Genomic DNA, 21,128 nt, shown 5'->3' with positions numbered 1-21,128 from the left:
TATATTCATATGGTAAATTTATTTTTAAAATTAATTTTTTTCTGCATTATATGTAGTGTGTATTATTACCTATGTCTATCAATTATAAATTTATCTTGAAAAATAAATGGTCACCGCTATTCGATCGATATTCTGGTATTTGCTCTTAGGCACAAAAAGGTTGGGGACCCCTGATCTAGGCGGTAGTCCATGCCACACCATACATTTTGACCCATATGTGCAGTCGCCGACTCAATCGCGTGTTCTTTGAGTTTTTCCATTGTTTTGAGCGTGGGAAGCACATACATCCGTCTTTCACATAACCCATAGATAGAAATTGCAGGGTATCAAGTCCGGAGATCTCGGTGGCCAAGAGTAGAAGACATCGTCGGCATCTCCGCTTCGACCGATTCAACTCTTAGAAGATGTTGATAAAAAAATGTGCCAACCATCGTACCCCAGTGCGAGGGTGCTCCATCTTACTGAAAGATGTAATCCATAGAATCAGCATCTACCTGTGGCACCATACCTTAAGCTTGTTAAGATGACGTAACACTTCGCTCACAGAAGAAAAAGGAAGGTACAATTTGCGTGATGAGATCGTGCAGAACATCTTTCGCTGAGTCATATTCATTTACAGTTGAAGGTTTTGTGGGGAGAGTAGATATCGACAATGTCAACCTTCATCTATGAAGAGGTTCCCCTTGATAGAATCGAGTTAACATGCCTTATGTACTAGTGAATTGTAATTGTAATTTTCTAGTTGTAGACACACTACAGTACTCCCCCACCAGAATTATAGATGGGATAGAATTCGATGAATGAATACAACTAGTTGAATCATTGCTGTTTCATGAGAAGCCGGGAGAGGTGTATTAAGATCACCGTGCTTTTTGCTGATCGCGAGAGCTGTATTAAGTTCACGGTCATGGTTGCTCCTGTGTTAACATTAGCAGTCGAGTGTATGCAGGCTCATGTTGTGTGTAATCGAGACTCAGTGGCAACAGCGCGAGGAGGTGGATAATGTCAGTCATATGTAGCAAGTCAAGTGTTCAATGTGAACCATCCATTGAAGTAGGCGTGTTCAGATAGAAGTGGGCGTGATCACATTACGTCCGAAGATCACCCATGTGGAGAGAGTAGATTTCGACAATGTCAAACTTCCTCGATGAAAAGTCAAGAATCGAGTTAATATGTCTTATACAGGGTGTCTCAGTTAAACGTTTCAGAACTCCTAAGAGGGGTAGAGTGCATCCTGACGACTCGAAATCATACAGCAATGCGGGGTCGGAAATGCTTTCCAGACGCGATAGAGGGAGTTTTACGAAAGTTCCGAGCTTTCCAGTGCGTTGGCCTCCTCGGTCACCCGACCTATCATGTCTTGATTTTTATTTATGGGGTCATATGAAAACAATGGTTTATGATACCCCTGGTGACAATGCTGAGGAGCTGGTTGCAAGAATCGCAGTTGCTGCCGGAAAAATTCGAGATATGCCTGGAGTATTGACATGAGATAAAGTTGTGATAACTGAAATTCAGTTTCGCAATTTTTGGCAGACTAACGAAAATTTTAGTTTGGTTGGCATACGATTTAAATTTTCGTCTGTGAGCTGATATTGTGAGGTAAATTTATTATAATTCCTATCGCAAAACTAGATAACTCTCTTTTTCCCCATAAACTTTTTTGGTAGATGATCTAACGAACATTTTTGTTGTCTGTCGTTAGCATTTGGTCTACAAAGAGCTTAGAACTAAAATTCATACTCTCTGTTAGAGGTTAGCTAGAATTTGCTTTGGCAATTACTTTGTGTTAAACCAAACACAAAGTAATGGTGGGTTAAAAAACTATTTATGGTAATCCAATGATATAATACAACATTTGACGACAATGTTCAACTTTTCTAAGACAAAAGATGGGAAAAATTCGTTTTGAGCAGTACTATTTTCGGAGGTTCTGAATTACATTGGCCAGAGCCGCGATGGCTCAACGGATGGAGTATTCGCCTTCCAGTGAGGTTGAGGGGGAGGAACCCTCTCATATTAAGTTGAAGACAACTAGGACATAAATCAACTAAACATTTATTAACAACTGAAACATAACAAGATGAAAACAGAAACGTAAAATTAGGTATGTGTGTGTGTGATAGAGACTGAGTAAAGTTCGAAGCTTCTTAAATACTGGGCAAGATACAAAGTTGCCGATCGTGTGTTTGTCATCCCGTTGATTCCCTTGGCGACTAAGCACCATGCCTGGCGCCACAAGGTGAATCGGGTTCGAATCCTAGCGATGGATGGTCGATACGAATCCGTATCCAGCTTGCACCGACCACAGTGCTGACGTGCAATATCCTCAGTGGTTGACGGATCATGGGTTAGAGTTCCTTTGTCGTCAGGGTAACCGTGGGATGCTTACGTCCCCTTACCACCAGACTAACCGTAGGAGCTCTCCGTGGTTTTCCTCTCCATGTAACTTAAATGCGGATTAGTTCCATCAAAAAGTCCTCCACGAAGGTAAATTTCACCCAATACTTGATCCAGGAGTTCCATTGTCTTCTGGATTGGGTTCAAAAATGCAAAGCTACGGAGTTGAACATTAGCTGTCGTAAAGCCAAGAATTGGGTCGGCTATTCAACGTCGGTTATAAAATAAAATAAAAAATAACATTGGCCAACAACTTTCCATAACAGTCAAAAGTTTGATTCAAACTTGTGGTTACGTCAAATATAAGTTAAAATATTTTTGGAGCTAAAACTTGTTTCGGTCGTAAAATGTTTTGGTCAATTTACTAACGAAATTTTGGTTGAGCTATCATGGACTTACGATTTTGTACAATGAGCTTACGTTTGGGGGCGAAATTTAAATTTTCTTCGTCCAAAGTGAGCGAGAAGAAAAAGCTCATTTTCTTATAGGTTAAGGAACAAAATTTTTTGTTTGGCATTACGTTTGGCCTACAAAAACTAGCTGTAACTTGTTTTGGCCATATTTTTCTTTGGGAATAATTTCTAACAAAACTTTTAATTTGACAAAAATGTGCTAGCAATTTTATTACAATGGGTTAACGTTTGAAGTTAAAATTTAAACTTGTTGCTACTGGATTATAAAGTTGCTGGGCTGATGATTTACTGTAATGAACTAAAGTTTTGATTCGATAATCAAACTTTTGATTTCTATTAAGAAAATGAGTTAAAACACAGTTCAGCAAATTTTTTGGTGTTCATACTAAAAAGGATTTTTGTTAAGTTTAAAATTTTCTTTCACAATTTAACTTTTCATAGTTCAAAATATTTTCATGGTACATAGTTACCTGAAACTTGTTATGATCAGGGCTGTTTTTGACGGCTGGGCTATCTAAATATTTTGTCCAGCTAACGTGGACATAAAATTTCCTTTAATGAACTGTCATTTGGAAAAAAAATTTCTTATTTTGTATAATATTTGCGGGAAAACTTAGGCTAACGATTTTCCATAATGGTCTATAGTTAACAACCACAATTCAAAATTGTAGTTTTCATGTCAGAAATTGGTGGTTTTGATCGCGAACATTTTTTGAGGCTATCATTGACTGATTTCTAACAAAGGGCTAACATTGGAAGGCAAATTTAAAATTTGCCGTTTTTATGTTAAAAATCAGCTAAAATTTGTTTTGTCTACATCTTTCGATTAGTAGTGTAGGGCTAACAGTTTCCAGCAACGAGATTACATTTTAGGACAAAACTCAATTTTGTGATTTCTATGTCAAAAAAACTTTTCCCTGGATAATAATTTGCCTAAACTTTTTGAGTTATAACTTTTTTGCATTGGTTGGCGAATTAATGTAAATTTTTGTTGAACTACCAACGCTAAATATTTTCTTAAAAAATCTAGCGTTTGTAGGCAAATTTCAAATTTGTAGTTTTCAGTATGTGATAGAGAGAATTTTATTAAAAGCCGGTTGGTAGGGCACTTGGCCCATGTCCAAGAGTTCGTATGTTCGATCCCTGCCTGCTGAAGGTTCCCCTTGTTGCAAATGGTGACAGATGCAAGTTAAATCTGTCGAGTTGCAAAGTTCTCCATGCTCCCATAAAAAATCAATACCTCTGGGGTACTGATCCAGGAGTTTCCTTGTCTACTGATTAGTTCAAAATGACAAGGCTACGGGCTTGAACAATAGTATTCGTAAACTCTAAATTGGGTCAGCTGTTCACCGACGAATAAAAAATAAAACTTGAACTTGAGAGGTAAAAAAAATTTAGAGCAGTCCTCGTCTATAACTATTCAAATACCGTGGCAAAAACAAATGTGTAATATCTGAGAGATAAAAAGAACTCCAGACTATAAATTTTATCAAACCAACGTGGAATTAAGATTTCTTACAGAGCACTATCATTAAAATGAAACATTACACTTTCTAGGTCAAAAATAAACTAAAAATTGTTTTGTATGTAACTCATTTTCAGTTGGTTTGAAAATAAATTCATTTACTTAAAACTTGCTGTATCTATTTTACACCTGTGGTTTATGGGGAAAAGTTTACTAAAACTTGTTTCGGCAATGACTTTAATGAATCAGTGGTCTAAATTAAATTTAAGATTTGATAAAGATTGAGTTGTATTAAGATTGAGATTAAGATAAAGATTGAGTTGTATTAAGTTCACGGTCGTGATCTCTCCTGTGTTGCCTTTAGCAGTCGAGTGTATACGTTGTTCTGTGATCGAGACTGAGGTGCAACAGCGGGAGGAGGACGATGTCGCAGTACAACTGTTCAATGAAGACCATCCTGCGAAGTAGGAGTATTCAAATCGCAGTGGGCGTTTCTGCCAAGGTAGGCGTGTTCACATCACGTCCTAAGTTCATCAGTGTGGGAAGAGAAGTCAATCTTCATTTATGAAAAGGTGCCCCGCTACAGATTCGAGTTAACATGTCTTATATACTAGTGAATTTTTGTAGAGGTAGAGACACTACAGTGAACATTCAGGCATCTTCTGATATGAAAATATGTCAAATTCAATGCCTTTAATTTTAATACATCGCACAAGCATATATGAAAGCAACAGGAAATTTTCGTATTTTTTTCCAGCGTTGCTCTTCATTCACCAAAATACCATACTGTTGTTTATTTTTTAATCATTTACAAATCAGTATAAATGATGCATCAAAAACTTACACATCCGTCTCTATTCCAGACATTTATATGAAAACGTAATTCATTGTTTTGCAATATTTTAAACAAAAAAATTTTAATACGATAACAGTATTCGTTGTATTAAACTTTAAACATTCTACAATGTAATGGTTTTAATTAAGCTAAAAGCTGAAATCATTGTGCACCGGAAAAAAATCCGGATTCACTACCGCGATCCGGAAGTTTTCGGAAACCAAAAATCCAGTAGCTTCAAAAAAAATTATCGATCACATTTATGTATAAAAATTCTTGTATATTTTATTTAGAAATATTAGAACTATAATTTATACTTGGCAACTCTTTTATTTGTAAATATTTTTTCTCATACAGTTATGTGATTAGACATTAGATTTAGTAAGCTTATACATAAATATTTAAATTATGCTGCATATAATTTATTTATAATTTCATGTTCTGAAAATATCAGAAATTTGAATTTATAAAGACGTTAATTTTTCTTAAATGCGTAATTAATGATTTTACTCAAGAGATTTTCAGAATGTTTGAGTCGGGCTCACAATTGTTTGTAGTTAACAAAGACTTAGGCCATATTTTTCGATAAATTGATTTGGTAACAAAAATTTTTGCTTTGACCTGCAATTTCCTAATATAGGTTAACATATTAAAGCGAAAGTCAAACTTGTAGTTTCTAAACCTGGTGATATTATAAACCTGGTTAAATCGGAACCTGGGTATCATTGACTGATTTCTAACATTGAGCTAACGTTTTAAAGAAAATTTTAAAGTTACGGTTTCTGTGTTAAAATTCAGCTAAAAATTTTTTTGTCTACATCTTTTGATTGGTAGTGTAGAGCTAACAGTTTCTTGCAACGGGCTTGCATTTTAGGACAAAACCAAATTTTGCTATTTTTAGGTGAAAAAAAGTGAAATTTTCATTTGACATTATTATTATTTTTTGATTGGTAATGTTTGTTGAATTCACGTGGCATTTTGTATAATCGACTAACGTCTGGTTTCAAAATTATAATGTGCGGCTACTAGATTGAAACATAGCTGAAACCTGTTTTGACCTAACGAAAATGTTTGTTTGGCTAACACCCAACGTTTTCTTATAATGAGTTAGTTAACATTCAAAAATTGAATTGAAACTTGTGTTTGCTAGATCCTTAAGATGTATGGTAGGATGACGAGTTGTTAAAATGAGTCATGAATTCTGTGATAAAAGTTTTGGGTCAAAAGTTAGCTAAAGCTTGTTTCACAATAGTTATATCTTTGCTTAGCGGGCAACTTTGATAGACAGAAGTATGGGAATGAGAGGTATGGGTTCATAGAATAAAAGTTGCTCAGTATTTATTCTTTCTTTCAAATAAATAATACTTTTTATTTTATTTTATAACTGTCCTTGAACAGCCGTCCCAATTGTTTGTGCTTACGACTACTAATGTTCAACTCCGTAGCTTTGTAATTTTAAACCCAGTCCAGAAGACAAGAGAACTCCTGGATTTGCCTTCTTTTCTGACTTTTTAATGGAACTAGCCCGCATTTGCGTTATATGAAAAGGAAAATCTCCCACGGTTAGTCTGACGGCAAGGGGGAAAATATTATTAATAAATTATACACACAATGCATGAACAATGCTGTAAATTAAGCAGTATTATTTTTAATTGTTTTTTTTTTTGAAATGCTGATAAGCGTTGTTGGCATTTTTTAGGACGTGTCTTGACATGAAAAAGAAGAAAAGTATTTTCCACTGCATCATAGTTCTGGTAAGAATTTTAATTTCGTACTTCAGAAATTTTCGGGCTGTTAGATGAACGAAAATGGCTTTGTGGTTTGCTTATTTTTTCTAACAATGGAGGAAGAAGGTTATAAGTAGTGCTGACGTAGGACACTAAAATTCGATCTATTTTTTTGTTGGGTCACGAATTACTACAATGAGCTAACATTTTGAAGTAGAATTCTGTCTAGTGTTTCCTGGATATAAAAAGTTATGAATTTTTTTGCATTGGTTGGAGAATTGATGCTAATTTTTGCTAAGCTACCAGCTGTAAATACTTTCTAAAGAAATTTGACGTTCAAAGGCACACTTCAAATTTGTAGCTTTCAACACGTGCTAAAGAGAGTTTGAATAAACTCCGTGAACTTGAGACACACAAAACAAAATCAGAACAGTCCTCGTCTATAACTATTCAAATGCCGTGGCAAAAGCAAATGTGGAAAATCTAAAAGACAAAAAGAACTCCAGACAATAAATTTTATCAAACCAACGTGGAACTACGATTTCCTTCAAGATGAAACATTTTACTTACTAGGCAAAAAAAAGACTAAAAATTTTTTTGTACACTTATTTTTGGCTGGTTTGCCCACAAATTCATTTACAATTGTGGTTTTTAGAAGGGGAAAGGTTGCTGAAATTTGCTTTGGCCATAATTTTAATGGATTAGTAGACTAAATTAAATTTTTTTGCCGATGATGTTCGAAGACAAAGAAGAATAATGTTTGACGAAAATTAGTTTTAGCCATTTCCTTTTAATCGATGAAGGTAGAGCCGAAATTGTTTGTTGGGCTTACAAATTTCTACAGTGGTAAGATTGAAATTTTTATATAAATCAAGTGTCTGTTTAGAAGAAATTTGGGTCCGCTAACGGACCCTTTACAAAATGATTTTTCTTTTAATCGGACCCTTCACAAATTTGCTTATTTTCGTTATTGTTTTGTTAATCGAATAAACCCTTCCCAAGGGAAAAAAATAAAAATGGATGTAAGCAAATTAAGTTTTGTCTTCGGCAGACGCTTCTTCCTATATTCGTCCGAAATGAGTATTCTGCGTTCAGCAGTATAGGCTAAATACCAAATATTTGTATGTTGCATCTCTAATTTAGAAGCAGCAATTGCTGTTTATTTTTGAAAATTTAAATTTTTTTAATTATAGTTTTACAGTGTTGGGCATAATCTTGTATCTATTTACAATTTAAAAACTCTTTGAAAAAGTTTTTCACATTAACAGGACCCTATTTGCACAAATTCATAAAAGCAGGATCCTGGTTGAAAGAATGTGACTTAACGCTTATTTTATATTCACAAATTACGAGTGATTTTTTCACAATTTTACAAAAACGGAACTTTTACGAAATGTCTGGACAGACCCCTGTAAATGTTTTTGAGATCTTCAATGACAAAATTTTGTTAGTAACTTGAAAATTTGTCGTAATAGCGAATTTCTTGTTGCATGCCGTGTTTGTATCTAACTTTCCCTGTACTCAACACTTTATTTACCAAATTATTACAAAAATTATCATAAATGTGAGTAACTTTTTTGTCCAATTAAATATAATTTATTTAACATCTTTGAGAGAAAAAAATTAAAAATTTCTAATTTACATTACATTATAAAATTTTTTATTTAAGTCAAACATTTAATACTTTGTTTTAAATATAGTTGAATTAATGAATCAATAAAAAAATAAGAAAGACATGCGAACTTGATCGAGATAGAAAGCTGAGAATTGATGGAATAAAATTGAGGAATCATAAAATGGCGTCCCATAACATATTACCAAAATCTAAATGGTTACTTTGGTGATGTTCAACTTCAAAATTCTCTTGAGTTGCTTCTATCCTTCAAAATATTCTTGAGTTGCTAACCAGAAATGATAAAGGGAAAGTCATATTGCAGTGACGGACAAGTTCCAATGGGATATTTTGTTCTGGCTCAATGGCTTATAGAAATAATATTTGTTGACAAATATTTATTGTATGTAATATATGCTTATATAATATATGTTTATTCAGAAATATGTTTCATTGTGTGTATCGTTTTTAAAAAGTGCTTAAAGGTTCTTATTTTCGATATTCTTTTTTAAACACCCTTACAAGTGCTTTTTGTATTGGATGTTTTTAAAAAGTGCTTAATTTTCCCTTTTCGAAAATGAGATTTTTTTTCTTCTTTACCATATCGATTTTCATCACGTATGATGCAAAAGCGTGCTTTCCACATTGTTCTATTCAACGTTTTCACAATGCATTTAACCACAATACATTTCGGCGTACCATTGGTCCATGGCGTATAAAAGCGTCAATCGTTTTACATGTTTGATGAAATACTTGCGAGTCCGCATGTGCGTCGACTGAGCTGGGTTCGGTGAGATTCTTGCACTCTCATTTGAAACTCTGCTGCATTTTGCAAGATATTCTCAATTTCAGGCTTCATTTTCCGCCCTCTGATATCGAACCTAAAAGTTTCTTGATCATTTTATAACGGCTAATATAGTCAAGAAAAAGAGCTCTTTGTCAGAAACTAGTTATATTATTATGATCGTGTAAAATCTTTGAAATTTATTTTGCATTTTGTTAATGTATATAGTGCTTAGTCCCGCAGTGGACTGATTGCTAAGACACGGTTCCCAGCAGATCACCGAAGTCAAGCATCACTGGCTACGGTCAGTGTGCGGGTGGGTGACCACTTGGATCAGTCTGCGTAGGGACCGAGGGTGTGCGGTATTGGTCCTCGTTAAACTGTGCTACCGTAAAGTGCTCGACTTCGCGCGCAGGTCGTCGGGCTATCGAAGCGGGGGTGCCATCCCCTCCGCAGAGGATAAAAAATGTGATGGCATGTCTTCGGATTATCCTCCGGGATGTTTCCCAGACCGTCGCCAATAGCCCATTGTGCAGCTCTAGTGCGACGTAAATTAACAACAACAATATAGTGCTTAAAAGGTGCTTATTTTTTGTTGAAAGATTTGTCTACGCACCCTGTGTTTAGAATATACATTATATAATATATGGCTATTCAGAAAAAGGACGCTTTTGTATTTTGTCTGAGTTCGTAACTTGAAATGTCTGAACTGGTTAATTAGGATACTTGAAGTCACCCTCAGGAACCATTAAGATTGAATTCTTTCCCCGGCTGTTTAGTTTATCAACTAAATTGATAAACTAAAATCTATTAATTATTACTAAGTGAACTGTTGTTATTGTACAAATGACTGTAGTATTCACTTTAATTTACATCAGTTAAATTTAAATTATTTTTTAATTAATCATTTATTTTCACATATAGGTTGATCAGTTAAATGAAGCTTTGGAAGTATACTCATCAGAAGTTTTAAAACTTTGAAGAATATGAGCTGGAATGTAAACGTGCTGGAAGAAAGGTTAAATTTATTTCAATAATTTTAATTGAAAACTCTGTTTCATATTTGTATATTTCTTAAATATGTAACTTATATTTTTTAAGCTTTTTATTTAGTTTCCCTTCCCAGCTGCTCGTCCTTTGTTGACAGCTTTGTTGACCTACAACCCCAGAATACATTAGAAAAAAGTTATAGTAACAGTAAAATCAAGGTAAGAAAGTTTATTCAAGGTATTCTTTTTATATTTTATTTTATTTGCATCCAAGGTTATTTAGTCAGACCACCGTTATAATAAAGATTAGTTTTTTCCGCTTTTTTTTAAAAATTAATACAGTCAAACCCCCTATAGTAAACATAATTTATAGTGAACTTCTGAATATAGTGAACGAAATGTTCGCTCCCTTGTCTTGCTATGCACATATATTATTTTTTGTGGATATAGTGAACCAAAAAAAAGAGAGGAAATTGGAAATTATGAACTTTTTTTCTGTCTTCGACTGGTTTTTTCATCATTTTTTGGTAATTTTGAAATTTTGACATAAAATACATAAACCGATTTTCAGAACCACCTATAGAGTGGAATGTAACCATAAGCATTATATCTTGTTTGCTTCTTCTATCTCAGTCACCCATCCTTAAATAAAGGCCACCCTAAAATTTTTGTTGTGCGCAAAACGAAGAGTAATTAAAAATAAAATTTAAAGCATTTTTTGTTACTACATATTGTTTTTTTTAATTTTATTTGTATTTCTTTTTATTGGTCATTTGATTAAACAATGCGTAATAAAAGGAAGTAGTTCGGAAAAATTAGTTAAAATTGCTTGCAGTACGGACAAAGTGGACAGGGTTAGAAAGTTTTGCTTTTTCTATTGGCTGAAAAAAACTTCCATATTTCACCTTTTTTCCTTTCTAGGTAAAACGAATTTTAAAATTGCATTCACTTGATTTAAAATAATGGATCGCGGTTTATATACATACGATTAACAAGAAAACACATCGCAGTATATTAAAGTGTTGTTTTATAATTTTAATACAAGATAGACTTATTCAGAAGGTTAGCAAATATTTATTCACCGTAGCTGTTCTCTTTTTTCCTCCAGACTGTTGCCATCCAACATATAATAAATAATTTATAATCATCTTACTTAATCGATTCATTATCGATTAAGAATAATACTACAGAGCATCCCCCCAGTGTCAGAGAATTATACTCTGAAACGACATAATATTTCACATAAAATTTTGAATATTACTCTATTTACATCAATGAAAATAATATTTTATGCTAAACAGCCTTGCTTAGCTAATAATGTTAATAACTAACATAAGTTGCCAGTTTTGCTGGAAAGTGTACATGTCTTCCAGACCTAGTCAAAATTTTGTCGGGTTCCTTGGGAGAATGATTTTTTTCTGTACGTAAAGATTTGGAAATTCCACGTTTTATAACCCGTAAGTTTGATTCAACCTTCTCTGTAGTAGGAATCAAATATGCTGGCTTTACACGGTCTATGGACACAGTAGATTGCCTACCATTTAGTTGAATTGTAAGGTTTTTAGCTGACCGCTTCAAAACCTTATGTGGACCTGTATAGAGTTGACAAAACTCACGATATAAAGATGATCGCATCTGAGAACCTTGATCTGTTGTAATTATAGAAGGGCATCCGAATCGAGATATCCAAGTGTGGAAAATTGCACGACAGATGGTTTTGGCTTGCATGTCCACAATCGGTATGGCTTCTGGCCATCTTGAAAATCTATCGATCATTGTTAATAAGTAGCGGTAACCATCAGATGAAGGTAACGGGCCTACAATGTCGACGTGTATTTGTTGAAATCGAGCATCAGGTAAGCTGAATGTTCCTGGAGGAGCTTTGGTGTGTCTTTGAATTTTAGAACGCTGACAAGGTTCACAGCATTTCACCCATTCTTTTATGTTTTTCTTCATATTTGGCCAAACATATCTGGCACAGATGAGCTTAGTAGTAGCTGTAATACCAGGATGTGATATGCCATGCAAGTGCTCGAAAATTTGTCTTCGAAATGTTGTCGGAAAGAATGGGCGTGGAGAACCATTTGAATTGTCGCATATTAAGTCAGTGTCTGTATTTTGACATGGTTTGAGTTCAAGATGAAGAGAAAATTTTTTATTTTGAATATTATCTCGGATTTCTGCATCAGTTTGCTGAGCCTTCGCCAGATCGTGAAAATTTAGAAAATTCGATTTAGTAATGGAATCTAATTCTATACGCGAAAGTGTGTCGGCTACTATATTTTCGGATCCCTTTACATGTCTAAGGTCAGTTGAATATTGAGATAAAAAATCTAAATGGCGTAGTTGTCTAGGGGAACATTTATCCGGATTTTGTTTGAATGCATAGATTAGTGATTTTTGATCAGTATATATTTGAAATTCTCTACCCTCTAACATGTGCTTGAATTTTTTTATTGCCGAATAAATAGAAAATAACTCGCGGTCATAAGTTGGCCTTTTTTTTTTTTTTTTGAGAATTATTTAATTTCATCGAATAAAAAGCTAAAGGCTCCCATTTCCCCTCTGAAAGTTGCATTAATGAACCACCTATTGCAAAATCCGATACGTCAACCCATAAACTTAGGTTTGCACCAGGAATAGGGTGTTTTAAGAGGGTTGCCTGCGCGATTGCTTCCTTTGCCTTTAAGAAGGATTTTTCTGCGTTTTCATTCCATTTTAATGGCTCATTTTTGACCTTAGAATGATTTTTCTTTTTGATTCATTATCGATTAAGAATAATACTACAATATATTCAGAACGTGACTTAACACTTAACATACCATAACCGGTCAAATGACCGTTTAAGAGCTTTCGCATCGAAAATGCGCTCATCGTTTTTGCACATTTGACTTCATGACTTTTTCTAACAATTATATACAGTTAGTCACAATATTCGTTTATTATTTTTTTATATTTTGTTTGTTTCGAATAATACTTGTCGTAAACCTATTTCGTCCAGAACCGGTCATTTGACCCGGAGAACAATTTATTGCTTTCGAAGGTTATCGAATCAGAAATGACGATGTAATGCGTGTACAACGTATTACATTCGATGAGTTGCACATTTCTGCAAAGACTATTGCGTAGTGAGTTCAATCAGAATAACTGTGAATTCAAATTTCAAGAAAGTAGGGGAGAGTGGGGTAAATTGCAACATTTTTTACTTAACTATTTTTAACTAACAAAAAATCCAATATATTATTAGTATTAATTGACAGACGAGTAAAGTAGACTATCCTCTACTGGAAAAAAAAAAAACCTTATTTTAAATGTTATTATATTAGTTATAAACGATTTTTTACGGTCGTGCTCTTGTTACAATTGTCCCCACTTACGGGGTCAATTGCAACAGTTTATAAATTCAACTAAAACATAGTTAATTATATATATTATTATAGTTGTGATATATTTTTTTATTGATCAAAATAGTAGTGATATTTTAGGAGTAAAAATAATAATGAGCAGAGACCTAAAGGGTTAAACTTTTAACTTTAAGGGGTTAAAAATTTTAATTTATGCTGTGAAAGGTGACAAATAAAATAATGCACATGCAACATAATATAAATGATAGAGGAAACTATTGGTGGTTCTTAAAGAGTTAAGTAATGGTTTGTAAACATAAGATTACTTATTTTCAGATGATACAATCGTCCTTTTACTTCTTGTTACAATCGCCCCCAAGACGCCATTTCAGCTTCATTTGTTAAAAACAATGGTAGTTAATTAACAAAACTAATCTTTTTTTGAAGTGTTAATTAAGGTGTCCGCTTACATATTCGGTTAATAATTTTTATTTGTTTAAACAAAGTTACTTTGTTACAATATAATGTTCTAATACCAAAAAAAGTACTGACGTTGCGTGAAAATATCTTTTGTGATTTAACTCTTTCAAAAGTACATAAAAATGGTTGCCAGCAGGGGTGTACATATAGATTTATTAAATACACCTTGTGCGCCACCTAGAAACCAAATCTAGAGCCCGACACTCGAGATTTTTGCTCTGTTACAATCGTACCCTGTTACAATTGACCCCACTCTCCTCTACTTAAAATCTTAGATTGGCATTTTTGTATAAGAAAAAGTGACGAAAACTAAATGTTTTCGCTTATATTTTATTTTGTTGGCGTTACTTCATTTCTAACTAACTGTTAGTTTTTACCCAGAGAAATGTCGAAATATAGCGATTTATAGCGATATAGCCAAAGATAGCGCAAATTTTTAGAAGAAATAATATTAATTATAATAATAATTGTAAGAATTATAGAAATAATAATGATTAGAAGAAATATGTTTGCGGAAAATGTACAATGTAAATGAGCAATGAATTAAAAATTCTTATTCTTTGTTATACATAAAAATTTGCAATATATAATTTCGTTTAATTATAATAAAGTTTTTTTTAATATATTTCCTTCCTAACGTCCACATTTCATACATTCAATCAAGAAACATAAAGTACGGTTATTTGACCGGCTATGACAGAAATAGGTATAGATTAAGTGTTAATTCTTATCCTGGGTGGTGGTAATTTATTGTCATTCACAATGCTTATGGCTGTTTTTAAAGGATGCAATAAATTTATCAATAATACTTTTCTTATATAAAAATTTTATTCACTCTTTTTGTGCTATGTCAGACCAATTGTGTGGTTTCTTTTGAGGTTAAAACATCTGGCCTTTTCAGTTAACTCGGTGTATGTCAATTATCTATAATAGCAGCCCTGGCAGAGCATATTAAGGTATTATAGAGCATATATAAGTATTATTTTAACTTTCACTTTGATGATATATTAATGAAAGGAAAAAGTTGCCTTAGTACTAAATATTTCTGCTTCTAAAATATGATAAAAGTGAAATGTAGTGTGTCTACCACTACAAAATTACAATTCCTACTCACTAGTAAATAAAACGTGTTAACTCGGTTCTACGTTGGGGTACCTGTTCATAGATGAAGGTTGACATGATCGATAAATACAGGGTGTCTATAAAAGAGCTCCGGGGTTTTGAGGCAAAATATTTTAATGAAATAAAAAACATACATACATATTTTATACATGACTGAAAAGCTTACATTTTCAAGTTTTTTTTAACACTTACTAAAGTTCTATATGAGCCCCGTTAGTGGCACGGCAGACGTCTAAACGGTATTCTACCTCTTCCCATGTCCTGGCGAGCATGTCTGGGGGGACGGTTGCCACACAATTGACTATTCGTTCCCTGAGATGTTGAACATCACGAATTTTCTCTGCATACACAAGATTCTTGATATGCCCCCAGAAGAAAAAATCCAACGGAATCCAAAAGAAAAAATCCAACGGAATCCAAATGAAAAAATCCAAAATCCAAATCCATTTCAAGCTCAACGCCCTGCAGCGCCGCCAACAGTTGATACAAACATTCCCAATTGGTATGAGTAAAACTTTTTGAGCTACTCTTTTCAGGGAAATCGACTAAATTTTGCTATCTTTTATAGTTAGTGAGATATGAATTTTTAAAACCCCGGAGTTCTTTTATAGACACCCTGTATATCCCCACATTGAGGACTCGGACGTGATGTGAGCATGCCTGCATGGACAGGAAACTCCCACTTCGATTTGAACACACCTACTTCGATGGATGGTCCACAGTTGAACAGTTGACTTGCTACTTGTGACTGTTACAATATCCACCTCGAGCTGTTGCTACTCAGTCTCGATCACACACAACGTATTCATTCTACTGCTGAAGGCAACACAAGGAGCGACCACGATCGTGAACTTAATACAACTCTCACTATCAGCCCTAAAAAGTGGGGTGATCTTAATACAGCTCTCCCGACTTCTCACAAAACAGCAATGAATCAACCACTGGTATCCGTTCATCGAATTCTATCACAGCTATAATTCTGGGGAGGGGGAGTACTGTAGTGTGTCTACCGCTACAAAATTACATTTACAATTCACTAGTATATAAGAGATGTTCATTTCCTAAAATGAAGGCTGACATGGTCGATAAATATATCCCCCCAAATATTTTTTTTGGCTATGACAGTATTCTTGTGCATTCACGATACAGCAACCTCACATTATAACAATCATTTCTGCTCAAACTACGATATTGAGTATTGACTGTGTTATTTAATTTCTCTGATTTTTCATACCTGTTTTTATAATTATTCTTTAATTTCCTCTTTTCTAGTGAACTGGAGTGTGCTTTGATGTACTCGCCCTTTATTTATGTGTGAGACTTCTTGAGAATACTATCCGAATTTACTGATAAGGGTTGGGAGACTGAACTTTGTGAAAAATGTACTTCATTTTTAGTACGGTAAGTACCGATTTTCCTGTTTTGACTATATTTTCAAAATTTTCTCCAAAAAAAACCCCCTCAAACATAACTTTAACACTTACTTGATTCTTGTATATCCTCAACTTTCATTCTTTGGGGATCTTACCAGCATGGTGCTTAGCTTTTTCAAAAAGTGCTTAACTGTGCTTATTTTCGATTTTCGTTTCTTAAAAGCCCGTAAAAGTGCCTTTTCCGTTGAGTGTATTTAAAAAGTGCTTAATTTTTCCCTTTTCAAAAAGGAGATTTTTTTCCTTTACTATGTCGATTTTCACCACGTATAACAAAAGCGTGCTTTTCACATTGTTCCATTCAACGTTTTCACAATTCATTCAACCACAATCTATTTCGGCTTACCGTCGTCCATACCTTGAGAAAGCGTCAATCATTTTACATGTCTGATGAAATACTTGCGAAACCGCATGTGCGCCTACTCATCTGGGTTTGGTGAGATTCTTGCACTCTCGTGTGCAACACTGTTGCATTTTGCAAGATATTCTCAATTTCAGACTTCATTTTCCACCCTCTGATATTGAAATGGAAAATTTTGCAATCGTTATGGCTAATATAATCAAGAAAAGAGTTCTTTGTCAGAAAACTAGTTATTTTATCCTGATCATGTAAAATCTTTGAAAATTATTTTGCCTTTTGTTAATGTATATGGTGCTTAAAAATATTTTTGAGTGCTCTTTCACAAATTCACTTGGACGAACAATTTGTTTTTTTTACGTGAGATCAGTAGATGTAGTGATTCAGTAATTTATGACAGTGATGCATAGTTACCGACTCCTTATTTCTTTTTCTTCATTGAAGAACGTGGAAACTTAAGTATACTATCAAAGTAGAGATTAAACGATTATTGGGCCCCTATTCTACATTCGGTAAAGCTCTTTTTTTGGGGGGGGAGGGGGAGGGAGGATGATTTGAATAGATTTAACAAAGAATACTCTAAAATTGTGTGTGTTTTTTATACACCATTGGAAATACTTTTTACCTATATTTTTTAATTTCTAAAATTTGTTCATTTAATTTCTGAAATGCAAATGGTAAAGCTAAATTTGAAGGATTCAAAGTAGAATAATTTATGTAGAACCATGAGCTTTGTACTGCTGATTTTTTTAAAATTATATTCAGACAATGTAATTGCGTCGTCTTTTCAACACTTTTTGTTTAAGAATTGAGAACCTTTTCTTTATCCTGCTTTTGTTGTTTTTTATGTTTTAATTATAGCGCAGCATTTTAACACAGCATTTTTACTTTCAATTTTTTCCCTGTAAGATAAGACAGATAACCAGTAACGCAGGAAATTGTGGTTCTCAAACTTTAAATTATATTTCAGAACTAAGAACTTTTTTTTCTGTTTCTTTCTTACTTTCTTTATTAACTTTTCTTTTTATCAGCGTTACATGCGTTTCTTTTTATCAGCAAAATGGTAGAAAAGAATGTATTGCTTTTTCTTTTGTTCAGATTAATAATTTTGGGTCCCCCTTGCATGTCAGAATAGTTTTTTTAAGATCTAAATTGAAAGTGATAATTTAAAACTTCTCTTCATTATTTAACATTCTTATGATGTTAAAACATATTAATCGTTTTTAGAAAAATAAAACTGGAATATTTTTTACTGTCATCCATTTATAATTTATATCTGTTGATTGAAAATTTTATATTTTTCATAATCCACTTTAAACTGAAGAATTTTTTCTTTAAAAAATATGTAAATAATGCAACAAAAGATTACATTATTTTATGATTCAATTTTTGCGTAGAAAATTATATTGCTTTTACTTTCTTTCCACATCATTATTATGTAAAGAATAAATTTCAATTAAAAAATACTACATCTTGTTAATAATACATAATGTAATCTTTTCCTGCTCAAACAATAAACCATATGAAGTAAATATTTCTTGAAATTAAACCCATACAAAGATACTAAAGATTGGAAAAGTTTTTATTCACAATAATGCTGATAAACTGTACAAAAATAAAGATTTTTGTACTACCAATATTAAAAAATGCAATACTCATAAATAAAAATGAAAATATTATCTTTTTTATGAATGGCAATCCACTGGTCTGGCAGCTTCTTCATATAAAATCTTATAAAATCTTCATATAAAATCTTCATAATCTTTAATTTTGTCATCAGCAGACCATTGCTTAAATTCTTCTTCCCTTCTTTTTTCAAGAGCAATAATTCTTTCTTCTGTGCTTTTCTTTTTGGGGGCCTTAATTCCTTAGTTAAGTAATGATAGGTAAATTGGGGAGAATAGAGGGGAATGCATCAGAAGTCTGTGCTCTTTCCAGGTACAACAAGTATCGAACCATCTGCTCGTACTGCTTTATGTTCTCTTTCAATAAAGCGTTCTTCAAAGTACTTAAAACAGATAACTGTAGAATCAGTAACTTGAAAGTCTTTTCGATGAGAGAGTTCTCCCATTGATTCCTTCATTCTAAATCTTTTGGGAAACTAGTGATATTTGTATATGCTTCTCCTTCGTAACTAGAACGGTACCCAGGTACACAACATGATCGTGGCATCTGCAAAAGAAATAGATATAGCATGTTCCATTTATTTACAAAAAAATAAATATCAAATTTGCTATGAATTTAAAAAACAAATAAAAAATAATAAAAAAAACTCAATTTTATATACTTCTAATTGAAAAAAATCTAAAATTATAAGTTAAATATCATCATTATAATTTCAGGAACAGTTTTAACAAATATATAACATATGGCTAATGCTTGAAAAATAAGAAATAAAAAAAAAGTATATGAAACAGATTCAAAATATCATGGCAAAATAGTCACATAATTTGTTTTAAAATAATCACTTTCTGTAACTAAAATGGTGAAAAAATATCTTATTGGTTTTCATTCTTATTTCATGCAAAATTATGAACAAAACTAGTTCCAGTAATAGCTTTTATAGTCAGTGATATCTTTTCTTAGTGAGATTTTTTATTACAAGTAAAAAAATAAATTTTAAAGATTTTTTACTTATGTAATGTAAAAACAACAATAACAGAATTACTGCTATTTAATTAAAATTAAGGCTTAATGTCTGTTAATTTTTTACACAGACAATTACTTCTATGGATATTAGTGTAGTAGATAATGTCACTTGATAGCATGTAAGGCATAAAATAATTGAAGAAAAAAATTTTATAAGCTGACTAGGTTTAAAAAAATGCACGACTTCATACGCATAATGTTTTGAAATAAACTAAAGATGCAAAGTAATATTAAACCTATATTTAAAAATTTAGCAATAAATATATAGAGTCATAGCACATCATAAAATAATATGCTATGTTTAATCTATTGAAATTAGTTTTTATTATTTTCATTAAAAAAATTATTTTATTGTTTTCACTGTCATTTATAGTACAATCATATGTGTTAGTCTTCATAAAATGTATACATAGATTTCAAAAATATTTGCAAGTAAAGCAAAATTAAAACTATATGTATTTCTAGTTTTGCTTTATTGTGTAAAATTATTTGAAGTATTAGAAACAGTTACTTTATTGTTTTTTGATGTTATTAAAAAAATGTCAGGTAATTAAAAGAAAATCAAAACAGTAATATAAGATTTATGTTTACAAAATGCTTCAAACCAAAACTAATATGCAAATCAAAATAAAGCTGCTTAAAATTTTAAATGTAGATAAAATCCGGTTTTAAGTTAGTAAAATCAGAAAATTTATTAATTTTTGAAAACTGGAAATAGACTAATTAAAAAAAATTAAACAGCAATTGATAGATACTTGCTTTATATGTTACATATTACATAATAGGAAAATACTAAAAAATTAAATAAGACCTGATGTTTATGTAATGTTTTAAACCAAACCAAATGGAAAATCAGAACTAAAACTACAGTATAATTTTAAGAACATAAATTAAAATTTTGTATATATGAGTAATCTGTGTTTCAAGAATTTAAAATTAGAAAAATTGTACTAATAATTCAAAATTGAAAACAAAAAAATAAAGACAATTGTTTTTATATGCATGTGTAAATAATTAAATTTATAGGTACCAGGCCTTAGTAAATATTGATGCATCTAGCATTGCCTACTATATTACATACCTGGTAACAAATAAAAATATTTAATCTTAAAAAGACTTCATCTTTGCTTAATGTACTTAATCGAGTTAAAGCTGCAAAGAATTTTTAAAAATTTGAATTAAACAAGAAACTATAACACTTATTCACAACTGAAAATTTAAGTTAAAAATTCAAACATTTAATATTTTATACACATAATTTATATAAATCAATTGAGAGATACTTATGTAAATATTATTAATATTTATTCATTACTATGTTAAATGTCAAATAATTATAAAAAATCAACTTAATACTAAAACTTCAAACCAAAATAAAGATGCTATGTAATTTTAAAAACGCATATTAAGTCTTAAAGGAAGGTATAAAATCAGTCTTCTCAAAATTTATATCTGAAAACTAATTATTCCACTCTAAAATTAGAAGAATAAGAAAATTTATAAAAAAAAAATATTTTTGC

General features: G+C 32.2%; 1 long non-coding RNA gene across 2 annotated transcripts in view; it reads left to right on the top strand.

Annotated features, from left to right (window-relative positions):
* The window catches only part of LOC147803317 (uncharacterized), a 56,179-nt gene that overhangs the window by 20,714 nt on the left and 14,337 nt on the right, over positions 1–21,128 (top strand). The window contains exons 4-7 of one of the 2 annotated variants that reach the window (XR_015428848.1): positions 6,813–6,867; positions 10,161–10,254; positions 10,350–10,444; positions 16,444–16,572. This is a non-coding gene — a long non-coding RNA (uncharacterized LOC147803317). The remainder of the gene's footprint in view (positions 1–6,812; positions 6,868–10,160; positions 10,255–10,349; positions 10,445–16,443; positions 16,573–21,128) is intronic. The other variant, XR_015428849.1, reaches the window with a different exon arrangement.

The sequence above is a fragment of the Parasteatoda tepidariorum genome, chromosome 9 (assembly GCF_982258835.1).
Source record: "Parasteatoda tepidariorum strain Cologne lab strain chromosome 9, Ptep-v5.0, whole genome shotgun sequence".
NCBI lineage: Eukaryota > Metazoa > Arthropoda > Arachnida > Araneae > Theridiidae > Parasteatoda > Parasteatoda tepidariorum.
This window is presented reverse-complemented; position numbering and strand designations above follow the sequence as displayed.